The following is a 17,918-nucleotide window of genomic DNA, read 5'->3' as shown; positions in this document are numbered from 1 at the left end:
TTTAGTGACATCACGAAAAGCGACCTCATTGTATAGTTGGTCATTAGCAAATAGGTGTTAAGGTACCACAGCGCCTGACTATTCAACTATGTGTGACGTCACCAGATGGCCAATGCAGGCTTTAGCGTCCTACTAGCATTTGTACTGTTTTTTTATGTTATTATTAAAAATGGCTAGACTAACCATCCCCCACCTAACATAATCAGAGGCTTAAGAATATACAATTTAATTATCCACAACTGTAATCATTATTCGGTGATAAGTGCAAAAGTATAACAGCAACCCAAATGTCATACCGCAATTTTTTTGCATAATCATACATCTGGCAGCATTGTAGGTGAGCTGAACATAAGAATAAAGGTAACTGCAGAAGTCCTATTGGCCCATACGAGGCAGCTCCTAAATATTTCCACCCAATCTCATTCATATTCATGTCCACCTTATGCTTAAAACAACCAAGGGATCTCACTTAAGAATTAGTTTACAATAATAGTTTTAATAAATAGCTCTCATTCTAGTTTTATACACAACAGCAATTATGAAACCCTATAGCTAGATATCGTACTATAATCCACAAGTAGTTACCACACATCTGGCAGCACAGCGGATTAGTAGCTGTGTTCATAGGCTAGTCAACTGTCCTCACATCCATCAAATAGCTATCCAAATGTTGCACCTCATTTCATCCATCTAGCAACTCAGCTGGATGCTAGCCACTATGTTCATAGGCTAATCATTTCTACACCTCAAAAATAAAAAATCCTAGTTTTGCTACGCAAATCAGCTAACTTGTTTCTAAACCAACAGTCGCAAATACAAGCATACATACCTACACATATTCCACAACCTATACATTCATAGAGAATAGCCTAATTTTTTTGCCACCATTTCCCCATTAATCAGATGTAATTTATGCCATACACAGAAAATACAGCATTTACACACCAAATATCCCATTTATGCACAAAATATATTATTTACACTCAAAATATACCATCACACAAAAATATGTCATTTATAGAAAAAATATGACATTTACAAACAAAATATGCCTGTTGCACATAAAAATATACCCTATACACAATATTGCATGTACACTCAGAGTATGACATTTACACAGAGTATGGTATTTGTACAAATATATCAAAAGGCTTATGCATTTAGACAATCAAAAATGCGCTTTCACTAAAATTACACAATTTCTCAAACATAATTTTCACAAAATACCCACACATTGTCTCATAAACCAAAATACACTTACACCATGAAGATCTATTTTTTCAGATTACAGAGCTTACACAAAATACTCATTTTGCACACAAAAACACAGTCGCACCAGTTCCACTTCAGCAAATTAAAAACACAACTTGCATAAATGCACTATTGGTGCAAAAACTGTTATAAAGCATGGACAATTTTTGCACAAATTGTGTAATTATTATACATCTTTGCACAATTATTACAAGCAAACTTGCTATATAATTTCTCAACTTGCACAATGACAATCAATCAAAAGGCATAAATAAATAATTCGTTCATATGCAATTACACAACATGCGCAATTAATACACAACTTTCACAAATATTACACATCTTTCATAAATATTACACAACTTGCACAAATACATATCTAGCACAAATACGTGCAATACATAGCTACCCCAAAAATGAAAATATGCAACCAGCATAAATACAATTTGCACAAATACAATTTTGACATTTACACAATTAATACCCAACTTGCTCCAAAATATAATCAATACACAACTTGCCAAAATATGATCAATACATAACTAGTACATATTCATTAAATACACAACTACACAATTTCCACAAATACACATATAAAAACATATGCTATTAATACACAACTTGCACAAAACAATACACTATTTATAGAAATATAATCAATACAAAATTGCAATAATCATACAACTTATGCAAAATACATAATCTACACAATTAATACACAAGTATATTAATTGTGCTATATATGTACAAATACAAACACAACCAACTAGATCAAACAGCACACAATTTGCATGATATTTTTCTAGGTATATTTAGGACATTAATTATAATATGATGAGTTTAACCAACTCCCCAAAGTCTGAATTTCACATATAAAAAATGTTACATGTGACTTCCTTTGAGCTCAATATAAAACACATTCATTTTCCATTAATATTTCAACATTATTAGTGCTAAACTATTCATCTAACATATGTCCATTGTTTTTAATGTCTTATTAATACCCCCCTTGTTACATCCTCACCAATCAGGCCACCCATATTTTTTTGTTCTAGCCTTAGTTATGTTAGGGCAGGTGAGGTTAGGTGAAGTCAGTATTTTCTATGATAGTTTTAAGCAAATTTGCTATATCTTATCAAAATGCATCCTATTAAAACCTAAATTCATCTAAATCTATCAAAAAATATACTTATAATACATAAATTTGACTAAATTCAACCCAGCAAAAGCTAAACTAACTAAATATGAGCATCCCATATCGCCACATACAAGCCTATGTCGTCTCTGTCCATACATTACATGAGTTGACCATATAGCTCGAACCCCAAATAGGAAAATTTACACTATTTCATAAATATGCTAGTTCATTACCCCTAAGATATTATATGTATCCTTCCCTACACGACCTCACCTAACCTGACCTAGCATATCCAAACCTAGATTTAGTTAAAGTTGGTGAAATTTAAGCTATGCCACTTAAATACGACCTTATTTAAGGCAATTTCTACCAAATATACCCAAATGTTGTGTATCATAGCACTGCCAAAGCCCATTTTTACCCACATTTTCTCCTATTCTATACTATCCTTACACCACCTCACCTAACCCAACCTAGCATATCCAAACCTGGATTTGATTAAAGTTGGCGAAATTTAAGCTATGCTACCTAAATTTTACCTAATTTAAGACAATTCCCACCAAATATACCCAAATGTTGTGTATCATAGCATCGCCTAAGCCCATTTTTGCCCACATTTTCTCCTATTACATCCTACCCTACGCAACCTTACCTAACCTAGTATATCCACACCTAGATTTGGTTAAAGTTGGCGAAATTTAAGCTATTCCCACCTAAATTTGACCAAATTTAAGACAATTTCCACCAAATATACCCAATGTTGTGTATCACAGTACTGTCAAAGCCCATTTTTTTTACCAACATTTTCTCCTATTTCCATCCTACCCTACACAACCTAACCTAACCTAGCATATCTAAACCTGGATTTGGTTAAAGTTGGCGAAATTTGAGATATGCCACTTGAATTCGACCTAATTTAAGACAATTCCCACCAAATATATCCAAATGTTGTGTATCATAGCATCGCCAAAGCCCATTTTTACCTACATTTTCTCATATTCCATCCTATTCTATGCAACCTTACCTAACCTATCCTAGCATATCCAAACCTAGATTCGGTTAAAGTCAGCGAAATTTAAGTTATCCCACATAAATTTGACCTAATTTAAGTCAATTTCCACCAAATATACCCAAATATGTTTTGTAACATAGCACGGCCAAAGCTTATTTTAGCTAAGTTTTTCACCTATCCCAACCTGCCCTAGACAACCCTACCGAGCCTCACCTGGCATATCCAAAGCTAGATTTGATTAAAGTTGGCAAAATTTATGCCTTTCCTACTTAAATTCAACCTAATTTAAGCCAATTTCTACCGAATATACCCAAATGTTTTGTATCTTAGCATAGCCAAAGTTCATTTCACCCAAGTTTTCACCTATTCCATCTTACCCTACACTACCTTACCTAACCTGACCTAGCGTATCCCAAGCTAGATTTGATTAAAATTCGTGAAATTTATGCTTACTCACCTAAATTTAACCTAATTTAAGACAATTTCTACCAAATATACTCAAAATGTTTTGTTACATAGCTCAGCCAAAGACCATTTTACCCAAGTTTTCACATATTCCAACCTACCCTACATAGCCTTACCTAACCCTGACCTAGCAGATTTGATTAAAGTTGGGGAAATTTAAGCTATCGCCACTAAATTGGAGACAATTTCCACCAAATATGCCTAAATGTTGTGTATCGTAGCATGGCCAAAACCCATTTTACCCACATTTTCACACATTCAATCTAAACCTGGACCTAACCTCTGATACGACATATATTCAGATCAGTGATGTTTTTTGGATATGAACCTAAATGCCCGTGCCTAACCTGGAAGAGTCTTGGAGCTTTGTTGAATATTTTATCTATTTTCTTCGAAAACTGAAGTTTTGGATATGAACCTATCTGCACTGTGCCTAACCTATTAGGTTCTTTGTTGAACATTGTAACCATATTCATAGAAAAGTGATGTTTTGGATATGGACCTAACTTCCCCTCTCCTTTAAAACTTGGAATTGTGTTCAATATTGTAGCTATATTGTTTGGGTACCTACCTTGAGGTGCTTCCGGGGCTTAGTGTCCCCGCGGCCCGGTCGTCGACCAGGCCTCCTGGTTGCTGGACTGATCAACCAGATGGGTAGGTGTTTTTGTTTTTACACATCAACCCAACCGTCCTGGACCTAACCTCCCTTTATCTAACTTCAAATTTATCGTAAATATGGGAGGAACGTGTTGTTTGTGCGTCAACCCAACCATCCTGGACCTAACCTCCCTTTATCTAACTTCAAATTTATCGTAAATAAGGGAGGAACGTGTTGTTTGTGCATCAACCCAACCGTCCTGGACCTAACCTCCATTTATCTAACTTCAAATTTATCGTAAATATGGGAGGAACGTGTTGTTTGTACATCAACCCAACCATCCTGGACCTAACCTCCCTTTATCTAACTTCAAATTTATCGTAAATATGGAAGGAACGTGTTTGTGTATCAACCCAACCGCCCTGGACCTAACCTCCCTTTATCCAACTTCAAATTTATTGTATTTATGGGAAGAAAGTGTTGTTTATGCATCAACCCAACCACCCTGGACCTAACCTCCGATACACGGATCTTGGTTCAATATTGCATCATATTCGTAGCATTTTTTTCACATCAATACAACCATCCTCAACTTAACCTTTATTACCTTAGGAGGTGGTTAATGGAAAATATGATAATAATGGGAATTTTCTCTACATCAGTTCAACTTAACCATAGGTAAGGTAGTGTAGAGTAAGATGGAATAGGTGAAAACTTGGGTGAAATGAACTTTGGTTACAGTCCGTCTAATTACCACAAGCTTCAGAAAGCTTATGTTAGTAATGAATAAATATGATATATTTACTCATTATAATGTTGGTGCTGAATGTACAACACGAGAAAACATAATTTTAATATGAAAAAGTCTTTTTTTATTAAGAAATTAGACGAAAATAAAGAGCTGGTGACGCCAAATAAAGTCGACGATCCAAGGGTTGGTTAGTTTAGGTTAGGTTTGGTTAGGTTTGGTTTGGTTAAGTTGGGTTAGGTTAGGTTAGTTTAGGTTAGGTCAGCCTAACCTAACATATCATATTTATTCATTACTAACGTATTGCCAGGAAGCTTTCTGAAGCTTGTGTAGCTTGTGGTAATTAGACGGACCCCTTTGGCTATGCTAAGATACAAAACATTTGGGTATATTCGGTGGAAATTGGCTTAAATTAGGTTGAATTTAAGTGGGAAAGGCATAAATTTCGCCAACTTTAATCAAATCTAACTTTGGATATGCCAGGTGAGGCTGGGTAGGGTTGTCTTGGGCAGGTTGGGATAGGTGAAAAACTTAGCTAAAATAAGCTTTGGCCGTGCTATGTTACAAAACATTTTTGGGTATATTTGGTGGAAATTGTCTTAAATTAGGTCAAATTTATGTGGGATAACTTAAACTTCGCTGACTTTAACCGAATCTAGGTTTGGATATGCTAGGATAGGTTAGGTAAGGTTGCATAGAATAGGATGGAATATGAGAAAATGTAGGTAATAATGGGCTTTGGCAATGCTATGATACACAACACTTGGATATATTGGTGGGAATTGTCTTAAATTAGGTCGAATTCAAGTGGCATATCTTAAATTTCGCCAACTTTAACCAAATCCAGGTTTGGATATGCTAGGTTGGGTTAGGTGAGGTGGTGTAAGGGTAGTATGGAATAGGAGAAAATGTGGGTAAAAATTGGCTTTGGCAGTGCTATGATACACAACATTTGGGTATATTTGGTAGAAATTGCCTAAAACAAGGTCGAATTTAAGTGGCATAGCTTAAATTTCACCAACTTTAACTAAATCTAGGTTTGGATATGCTAGGTCAGGTTAGGTGAGGTCGTGTAGGGAAGGATATATATAATATCTTAGGGGTAATGAACCAGCATATTTATGAAATAGTGTAAATTTTCCTATTTAGGGTTCGAGCTATATGGTCAACTCATGTAATGTATGGACAGAGACGACATAGGCTTGTATGTGGGGATATGGGATGCTCATATTTAGTTAGTTTAGCTTTTGCTGGGTTGAATTTAGTCAAATTTGTGTATTATAAGTATATTTTTTGATAGATTTAGATGAATTTAGGTTTTAATAGGATGCATTTTGATAAGATATAGCAAATTTGCTTAAAACTATCATAGAAAATACTGACTTCACCTAACCCCACCTGCCCTAACATAACTAAGGCTAGAACAAATAAATATGGGTGGCCTGATTGGAGAGGATGTAACAAGGGGGTATTAATAAGACATTAAAAACAATGGACATATGTTAGATGAATAGTTTAGCACTAATAATGTTGAAATATTAATGGAAAATGAATGTGTTTTATATTGAGCTCATAGGAAGTCATATGTACCATTTTTATATGTGAAATTCAGACTTTGGGGAGTTGGTTAAACTCAGCATATTTTAATTAATGTCCTAAATAAACCTAGAAAAAAATCATGCAAATTGTGTATTGTTTTACCTAGTTGGTTGTGTTTGTATTTGTACATATATAGCACAATTAATATACTTGTGTATTAATTGTGTAGATTATGTATTTTGCATAAGTTGTATGATTATTGCAATTATGTATTGATTATATTTCTATAAATAGTGTATTGTTTTGTGCAAGTTGTGTATTAATAGCATATGTTTTTATATGTGTATTTGTGGAAATTGTGTAGTTGTGTATTTAATGAATATGTACTAGTTATGTATTGATCATATTTTGGCAAGTTGTGTATTGATTATATTTTGGAGCAAGTTGGGTATTAATTGTGTAAATGTTGAAATTGTATTTGTGCAAATCGTGTATTTATGCTGGTTTCGTATTTTCATATTTGGGGTAGTTATGTATTGCACGTATTTGTGGTAGATATGTATTTGTGCAAATTGTGTAATAATTATGAAAGATGTGTAATATTTGTAAAAGTTGTGTATTAATTGCGCATGTTGTGTAATTGAATATGAACGAATTGTTTATTTATGCCTTTGTGTATTGATTGTCATTGTGCAAGTTGAGAAATTATATAGCAAGTTTGCTTGTAATAATTGTGCAAAGATGTATAATAATTACACAGTTTGTGCAATAATTGTCCATGTTTTATAATAGTTTATAATAGGGCATACCACATACCACCACCATACATAGGTATGAGGTCTTCCATGTCGCGCGCGCACCCCTGGACGGCTCGCCTCTGTAAAGTTTGTCACTTAACTGAGGCTAAATGAGGCGATACCGCCCACCATACCCGACCGCTACCTCCCCTCACACACATGACACCACAAGTTATCAGCTTACATGCATTTCTCGCTATACAGAATAATAAATAATAAATAAATAGTTAGGAGAAGTAAACCCGTTTATATATCATTTTTATTCTTATATTATTATTTACCACTTAAAGGTAAAGTGTCTAAGAAAAATATATTTTATCAGAGGTGTAAGTTTCATATGAAAAGCTGAACTAGTTACATTTGGAGAGAAATTTTTATGACTGAAGATGTCTTAGAGTTGAACATTGATGTCTTAAAGAATAACTTGATGGAAGAAGGAGAGTTACTTTGATGAACGAAGGTGACTTAGAGAACAACATTGATGTCTTAAAGAATAACTTGATGGAAGAAGGAGAGTTTCTTTGATGAACGAAGGTGACTTAGAGAACAACATTGATGAACGAAGGTGAGTTAGAGATTACCGTTGGTAACTCGGGGAATAACTTTGATGTCTCTGAGAATGACTTTTGTTATCTTAGAGAACAACTTTGATGACTTACAGAACGACTATGATGAATGAAGATGTCGTAGAAAGCTTCTCTGACGAACGAATGGTTACTTAGAAACTACCTTTGATGACTGAGATTAACTTTAGATGTCTCTGAGAATAAGTTTGATGAATGAAAGTGACTTAGAAACTACCTCTGATGTCTTAGAGAATAACTTTGATGTCTCTGAGAATAACTTTTATGGACGAAGATGTCTGAGAATAACTTTGTGGACATGAGAAGTATTTTGATTGTGTCTTTTGATGCATTGAAGAGTAACTTTGATGTCTCAAAGATATCTTACAGAACAATTTTGATGACCGAGATTAACTTTTGAGTAAGTGAAAATACCATTTGACAACTTCGAGAATAATTTTGATAGCTCTGAGAATAACTTTTATTTCTTAGATAATAACTTTATATGTCTCTGAGATTAACTTTAATGAACGAAGAGGTCTTAGAAAGTTTCTCTGATGAACGAAAGGCTACTTACAGAATAACATTTGATGACTGAGATTAACTTTTTGATAATCTCAGTGTTGAACGGTGTTGAACGAGATTAATCCTGACTATTCTCTGTTGATTGACAAGTAATTTTTAGTTAAGAAGTTACAAGAAAAGTTTGTCTTGGTAAATTTGGTACTGAATAAAGGGTAGATTTCTTTAAGAACTGTGTTTGGTAAGAAATATTAAGTTGACTACGAGAATTACTTTGTCATAGTTTTTGCAAATAAAACTGGTGACTAAAATTGTTGAGGGATTTGTAATACTGTTGATATTATTTGACAAAGAACTAGTTAGTGAATAGAAGAAACAATTGGTTTAAAGAAACAAAGAACATAAAAAATTGAGACTAAGTAAGGGAATGAACACAGTGAACATACGGGGAACGCAGAAAACATGGATGAAAAACTATTGAAAATAAAGAACATGTAAGTGAAGGTGATGAACAAGTGGGGAATAAAAAAAATTCGTGAACATATGGGGAACATGACAGAGAACATGGCAGAGAACATGTAAGAAAAGCTGATGAACACAGTGAACATGTGGGGAACATGATAATGAACGTAGGGAATACAAAGAATGAACAATATGAAAGTGAAGAATATGAGGGGAATTTGTAGAGAACATTATGAGAATACAATACCATTATTGAAGGTTTTGATAAGTTGGGAGTTAAGGGAAGGGTGGGTAAGAGATGAGAAGGTAAAGGGGGAAAGGGTATTTAATGGATATGTTGTTTACTTTGATAGACTGGAGAAAGCAATTATCTGAACTAATTTGATGAACTAAAAATCATAGGATGAGAATTAGAGCTTGGTTAATGTACTGATAAACATTTTTACTATGATAGAAATAGTAATCTTAAATCTATGGGGGATTTTGATCTGATAATAAGAACTTGTACAAATGAGCTAAGCGGGGGACAAGAGTTAGAGTTTTATAATTGTTTACATCATATTTACTATGTCTGAAACAACTATGGTAAAAATTTCAGGGAAATTGATGGGTTATTTATAAAGATACGAGAGAGAACTAAAGTGGGGGATGAGAGCTGGAGATCGTTAACTGTTTGATTTGAATTACTACGTTTTGAAGTATGTCTGCTTTAAATTTCGGGAAAATAGGTCTGTTACTAAAGAACTTGTACAAATGAACTAAGGTGGGGGACGAGAGCTAGAGTTTGATAATTGTTTAGATCCTATTTACTATGTCTGAAATACAGAGGGTATAAATTTCAGGGAATTTGATAGGATATTACTGAAGACAGAGAGGGAAGTAAGGTAAGGGACAAGAGCCTGAGCTCGGTAACTGACTTGATCTTAATTACTGCGTCTGAAATACACGGGGGTTTAAATTTCAGGGAAATTGATTAGGTAATAACGAAGATACGAGAGAAAGCTAAGGCAGAGGACAAGAGCTAGAGTTTGGTAAATGTGTTATCTTTACTTACTCAGTTAGAAGTATGGCAGGTTTAAATTTCATGAAAAAATAATGGGTTAATAACAAAGATGTGCGAGGGAACTAATGCGGGGACAAGAGCTGGAGCTTGGTAATTGACTCGGTTGATTTGAGCAAACTGTCTTGTTTAATGTAAAGGAACTAGCATTACGAAATATATATAGCTGTACGGATTTATGAAAGAACAATATTAATGATAATGAATAGGGAGAGTAAGGTATCAGGTATAGAGGGTTGGTCTAGATAAGATTGTGGCGGTAAGATGGCGGCCGCGTTTGGTGGGGGTCGGTGTAGGTGACGCGGGAGTGAGATCCGGGGCAGGTGATGAGAGGTGCGAGGTAGGAACGGGTGTTGCGGTGACGCTAAGATAATGTAAGAATACAGAGATGACACCTGTTTTGTGAGATAGGGATGGAGGTAGTGGCTACATGTGTAAACGTTATCTAAACTGTCATTCTTTACAGAGATGAGGAGTGATAGGACGGATATTATACAAGTGGATTGAAGAGGGAGATTCTGTTAACTTAAGGATAAATGACTTGTTTATTATGAATTGAGTAACCTAACATTAGATGACTAAATAAAATATAAATAAAATAAATATGTTTATTAATGGCTAATGTATATATATATAAATTAATACGGTGGTGAACGCCGACAATGACTAACGGACGGCGGGCCGGTAATCAGATGTTGAAAGCCTCGGGGCAGGTAGCCTGGGGCGGCTTAGGTAGCCTTGGGTCAACTTAAGTATTAAAGGTTACATTGAGACGCCTCGGTTGATTTGTGTGTAAAACTGACTGGTTTAATGAAAAGGAACAAACATTACGATGTATGGAATTATGAATGAACAATATGAAGGAGAGGGACAGTCCAGATATTACGGAGACACAATGATAAGATAAGATAAGATTACGGAGGTAACTTGACCCAGGGCGTCTGGCTGGCGGTGTAAAGTAAACACAGGTGATGCAGGGGTAGGGAGGGAAGGGGGTGTGAGGTAGGAGCATGAGATGCAGGGGGGTTGGGAGGGAAAGGGGAGGGGGATGGCAGGGTAATGCTTCAGTTATATAGACATGTTACGGCCCTCTTGGGTCGCAACTGGGTTCTTTCTCTGATGTTAGTAGAGTTTGGGTATCCGGCCCCAAGCTAGTAGTGGCTTTCAAGGGGTGCGTTCCGTAACACAAGTAAATTAAAGGGGAAGGGAGACAAAGGCATTAAAATTAAATATATAATTACACCATCACCAATAAATAAATATATGAACAGTCACGTGGAGGGTATAAACACTATAATATACAATATGGTCTTCCTCTGAAGACGCGGAGTGTTCCACAGTGCTCAACAATGCTTAGCCCTTGGTCCTCTTGTGGCCTCACGTTGAATCCTTAGATTCTCTCGAGTCTACCCTGGCCACAGGCCAGCCAAATCACAGTTCCACTGGTTGCACCGTCGTGGAGGCCTTCAACCACAAATCCAGCCTGTAGCTGGCAGGTTCCAATCAGTTCCGCTGGTTAGGCCACTCCACAACCGATACTAGGGTTGAGAGCCCTAGGCAGGAGCCTCGTGTGATTCCACAGATCACTCTCTTCACCACAACACCCCAGTGGTCAGTCTTCTCCACCAGTCAGCCCCAGGTACGACAATTCCTCAACTGCCACGTCACAGGCAGGCTAACACAACAGTGTTCATCTGGGGGGGTGACTCACTGCTTCTGCAGCAAACACGTGGAGGTACTTAGGCTGCCTTGGGTAGACTGACCATCGTCCAATCCAGCAGTCCCAGGTCGACTCTGTAATCAGACACGTCATCAGTACTGGTTACACTCTAGGGCACCTCACTTACAGGCTTGGACACAAACGCCCACCTATCCACTCCATAGATAGCGTTGCTGTCTAAGCGTCACCTCACCAGAGGTCAGCAGGGGCTATGTTATGAGCTGATAGGGACGGGAAACCAGCCCCTGTGGCCGGTATATCTCGTCCTCATTAGATGGCGTCGTCCATTTGGAGGGGGTTTCGGGAGCTGACCCACAGGTGGCGCGGTCGTCACTGCTCCGTGCTCGGACGCTGGGCTCGGGTCCGTAACAAGACATATACTAGTTTCTTTGTAAGAATCCTACTTAAATGTATAAGGCCTAAATATCTGTTTATTCTTGGTATGAACTCTGAAATTTGAATTTCACCCATAAGAACTATTAACAAACTTCTATGAACTTATTTTCATCATAAGAACTTTTAACAAACTTCTGAAATCTCAGAAATTATTTTTCTCATACGAATTCCTTAATTCCAAATCTGTGACTGTACAAATTTACCTGAAAACCATGACGATCCAGCGTCCTCTTCCCTAATTTGCCTGGAACCCCTGACTATCCAGCGTCCTCTTTCCCCAAAAATAAAAAAGGTATGCTGGATAGTCATCCCTACTACTAGTAACACTGTTCCAAGAGCTAGTTTAAAATACATTAGTTAACCCTAACATTATCTTGCATCGAGAGGGGAAGGGGAATGCGGAAACTAACACCTGGGTCGCGCGCGCGCCTTCAAGACTTGCGGGTGATTAATCAAGCTCACCCGTCACATTCATCCATCTGTTGTCCATCTCAACCGATGGAGGAGTAACCAGACACCAGCACTCGGGTCATCCGTGCGCGCACATGCACGTGCACCTTCATGATTTGCGGGTGATTAATCACACTCATTCATCTCTGCCGATGGAGAGGGTCCTCTACCTCGTTAATCTCCGAGGAGCGCGGGTGGTGTCAGGCACGGCTATATGTGACCCCGGGCTACCTTAAGCGCTCACGGGAGACATCTCCCATCATGCAGGGAGCAGTCGCACCTCCACAGATCTCCAGTATCAGCTCTTGATACTGGTAATGGCTCAAATAGGCCACCACTTACGGGCTATTCATGCCCGTGCCACCTTTTGGGTGGCTTAATCTTTATCAATCAATCTTAAGCGTATCAGTTTACAACCAAAATGTTAGGTCACTTGGTAAACATTTTGATGATATAAATGCACTACTTACAGCACTAGGTACTAAATTATCATTCATCATTTTAACAGAAACTTGGCTAAGTAATGACTATACCCAACTCTACAATTTAGCTGGTTATAAAGCCATTCATAACTGCAGGCCTAATAAAAAAGGTGGTGGTACAGCAATATATTACAAAGATACCTTCATTTGCAATAGTGTTATTAGTGATAGAGATGACTATTGTGAATATACCTTTGCCAAGTTCTCCAGTAAATCCCTTAAATCCTCCCTGACTATCGGTGCCATCTATAGATTTCCTAATACCAACATAGCTTTATTCTCAGACAATGTAAGGAATCTTATCATAAATAACAATCTCAACAAAAATCACATCATTCTGGGAGGTGATTTCAATATTGACCTGGGTCTTCAAAACAACCCTCAAGTTGACTATTTCCGTAACAGCATGCACTCCTGTATGCTAATCCCCACAATCACCAAGCCCACCCGAGTCACTCAAACATCTGCCACTACCCTGGATCACCTATGGACTAATATAACAGCTCCCCTTACATCTGGGGTAATTTATGACAGAACAACTGACCACTATCCTACCTTCCTCATAGCTAACATTGACACATCACCACCAGAAACCAAGAAACTTTCATTCAGGCTACATTGTGAATCAGCTTTAGGCACTCTCTCTAATGCACTCCACAATATTAACTGGGAATCTGAATTTAATAATTCACAGGATGTAAACTCATCAACTAACCACTTTCTCTCCAAAACTCTAAGTCTCTACAACACTCACTGTCCCCTCCTTACCAAACAAGTAACTGATAAAAGAAAAAATAACCCGTGGCTCACAAGCGGCATAATTAAATCAATCAACAAAAAACATGAATATGAAAAGAAATTTAGGAGTGGCCTAGTTACAAAGAAAGTAGTTAAAAGGTACTCATCAGTGCTTACCAGTATCATAAGAAAAGCAAAACTTTCATATTATGTGACTAGATTCAAAGAAGCAAAAGGCAACATGAAAAGCACGTGGAATACCATCTCTGATATCCTAGGAACTAAACAACACTCCCACAACCAGATATCACTCTCTAAGGATGGCCTTACACCGTCATCTGACTTAAAAATGGCGAATGAATTTAATAGCTTCTTTTCATCGATTGGTGCTAACCTTGCAAGTAAAATCCCACAGACTCAGACATATATCAACACATATCTCTCAGGCAGCTATCCAAACTCTCTTCTCCTTTCACCAGTCAGCCCGACAGATGTTGTGTCCATCATACACTCACTAAAAACCAAAGCTGGGAACATCAGTGAAATCCCATCCATTGTATACAAGAGCGCCTCCCATGCCCTTGCGCCACCTATAGCTCTGCTGTTCAACAAATCCCTTGAGTGTCATACCTTCCCTGATATCCTTAAAAAAAGCAAGAGTAACGCCAGTTCATAAAGGAGGTAATCCGGCAGACATAAACAACTATAGACCAATATCGAACCTACCCATACTATCAAAAATATTTGAAAAAATTATCTACAAACAGCTCTACTCCTATCTCGTAAAATTCGACATTCTTAGCCCCTGTCAGTTTGGCTTCCGCTCTCAAAAGAGTACCAACGATGCAATTATTAGTCTCCTTGATATAATTTACTCAGCCCTTAACAAAAATGAGTTTCCGATTGGACTCTTCATTGACCTGAGAAAGGCCTTTGATACTGTTAATCACAATTACCTCTTATGTAAACTCCATCATTATGAAATCCGAGGCCATTCACTGGACTATATCCAATCCTATCTTAGTGATAGACACCAATGTGTAGCCATCAATAATATAACCTCTCCCATTCTACCAATAACCGTTGGAGTGCCACAGGGCAGCATCTTGGGACCTCTTCTATTTCTTATATAGATCTATGATCTGCCTAATGTCTCTAACATTCTGAAACCTATTTTGTTTGCTGATGATACTACCCTCATCTACTCCAACCCCAACCCACATACACTAAATGATGTTGTTAATAATGAACTAAAAAAAGTCCACTTATGGATGTCAACCAACAAACTAACACTTAACACAGAAAAGACCTACTACATCCTATTTGGAAGCAAATCTACAAATGCAATTCAGCTTCAGATAGACAATGTAAACATTAGCAATAAAAATGATGGAAAGTTTCTTGGCCTATTCCTAGACAAGAGACTCAACTTCAGTACCCACATACAACACATAACTAAGAAAGTCTCTAAAACAGTTGGTATACTCTCCAAAATCAGATATTATGTACCTAACTCTGCTCTCATCTCTCTATATTATGCACTAATCTATCCCTATCTCAACTATGGTATCTGTGCATGGGGTTCAACCACTGCAAACCACCTCAAGTCCATCATCACCCAGCAAAAATCTGCTATCAGAATAATATCAAATTCTGCTTTCAGACAACACACAGCCCCCTTGTTTAACTCCCTAAACATGCTAAACATAATCTCACTCCATAAATTCTCTTGTGTCAACTACATTTACAAAAAACTGTTCTTAAATGTAAATCCTGCTCTGAAACTCTTTCTGGACAGATGTAATGGGACCCATTATCACCTCATCAGAAATAAATATCTCTTTGATATCCCCAGAGTTAAACTTAATCTGTGTAAACACTCTATGCAAATAAAGGGACCCAGTTTATGGAACTCACTCCCTACTGAATTGAAAAGCTGTCCAACTTTTACATCATTCAAAATCAATACTAAAAAGTACCTAATTTCATCTTCATAGTTTTTCACTTTTTGCCTTAAAATTGCACTGTATCTATTGCTACCCAATCTCCCAACCTTTATGTTCCCAATTTGAACATCTTTACCATTGTGATCATTGCTGTCTTCTTATATGTGCTGCCAATCTGCTGTATGGTGTTTATAAATCTTGTTTATCTGTATCTTTTGCTACCCAGTCTCCCAATCTTTATGTTCCCAATCTGAACATCTTTACCATTGTGATCATTGCTGTCTTATATGTGCTGTCAACCTGCTGTATGGTGTCTATTAATCTTGTTTAAATTACTAATCAAGCTGTCAATGTAATCAATCAGAGCTTTAATATAACAATGTGCTTTAATATACTTACTAAGCTCTCTCATCTCATTTTTCTCTTGCAATGTATCTTTATCATTTATCAATTCTGATAGAAATTACCTACTTAAAATTATCTGCTAGATTAAGGACCTGCCAGAAACGCTGCGCGTACTAGTGGCTTTACAAGAGTGTAAATACTGTACTGTCCAATGTATTCTCACAAACCCAATGTACCTTCTTGTATATATATATAAATAAATAAATAAATAAATAAATAAATAAATAAATAAATAAATAAATAAATAAATAAATAAATAAATAAATAAATAAATAAATATTGATTACATTCATCTGCCGCAGTCACCCTTCATCCATCTATTTTCCCATTCTCAGAATGGAGGGGATCCCTCGTTGGTGCGAACCTCGTGGTAACGGTACACCCCCACACGGCTCACGCACGCCCCTTCACGATTTGCGGGCGATTAATCATGCTCATCCATCACACTCATCCATCTCCACCGATTGAGGGGGTCCTCTACGTTGTCAGTTTCCCTACTGGTGCTCAGTTGTATCATCTTGACCTCTCTTGGTGTCAGCAGTGTCGCAAGTACTGTTTCAGAATCAATGAGGTTTGTATCAAAGTGGCGGAGTTGTCTTTTTGGGTTTCCTTCATTATAAAACAACATATACATATAAATAAAAGGCATGGTACCGAAGCACCATAACAGAGGCGAATGCCACAGGAAACATAACCAACAACAGAGCGCCAAACAAACAAACAATACACCAAACCAATACATAAATATACAAACATCAGCATAAGACACACACATGCACCAGGATACAACCCCAAGCACCCATAAAAGGAACATAATGGGAACATAACAACACAGAAATAGGGAACACACACACACGTGAAAAAAAGATACATAAACGACGTAAATACCCAGAACAGCACAGAGACGTCCACCATACGTACACTATCCACACAAGTGGAATACCGATGAGGTACTGAGAGTACGGAACACCAGCAGTAGAGAACAGAAATATTGAAATACATAAGACACAAGTACTCACACAGCGGACTCCAACAAGCGGAGGCCGTTACCACTCACCAAAGTGATTACAAGAAGGCAATGAAGGGGAAGCCTGCAGCCACAAACATACATACTCACAACTAAACGGTACAATATAAGGGAATACGGTACAAATGAAAAGCATGACACAAGACCTGACCTACTAGACCTAACAGCATACAAGAAAAACCTACTGAACCCATGACACAACACACACCAAGGACAATCAATACAAGCATGGAAGGGAGCCACCCCAAAACCTGGCTGCCGGACACATTCTCACGCAGTAGGTCCACGGAAACAGGAGGGGGACCAGAAGCACAAAGGCAGTGAACGTAAACACATGTACCCTACCCTAACCCTAACGTACCCTAAATGAGTCGGATATAAGGGAAGTTAAGTTGGAAGCCCCCTTGGGAATGAGTGATCATAGTGTATTGAGCTTTGAGTACCTGGTTGAGCTGGGAATTATCACCCCCAAAAAAGAACTGGGAACCAAAGGGCTGGCGTACCGAAAAGGAAACTATGAGGAAATGAATAAATTCCTATGGGATATACATTGGGACACAGAACTCGGAACCAAGTCCATACAAGACATGATGGACTAT

The sequence above is a fragment of the Procambarus clarkii genome, chromosome 12 (assembly GCF_040958095.1).
Source record: "Procambarus clarkii isolate CNS0578487 chromosome 12, FALCON_Pclarkii_2.0, whole genome shotgun sequence".
Taxonomy (NCBI): domain Eukaryota; kingdom Metazoa; phylum Arthropoda; class Malacostraca; order Decapoda; family Cambaridae; genus Procambarus; species Procambarus clarkii.
This window is presented reverse-complemented; position numbering follows the sequence as displayed.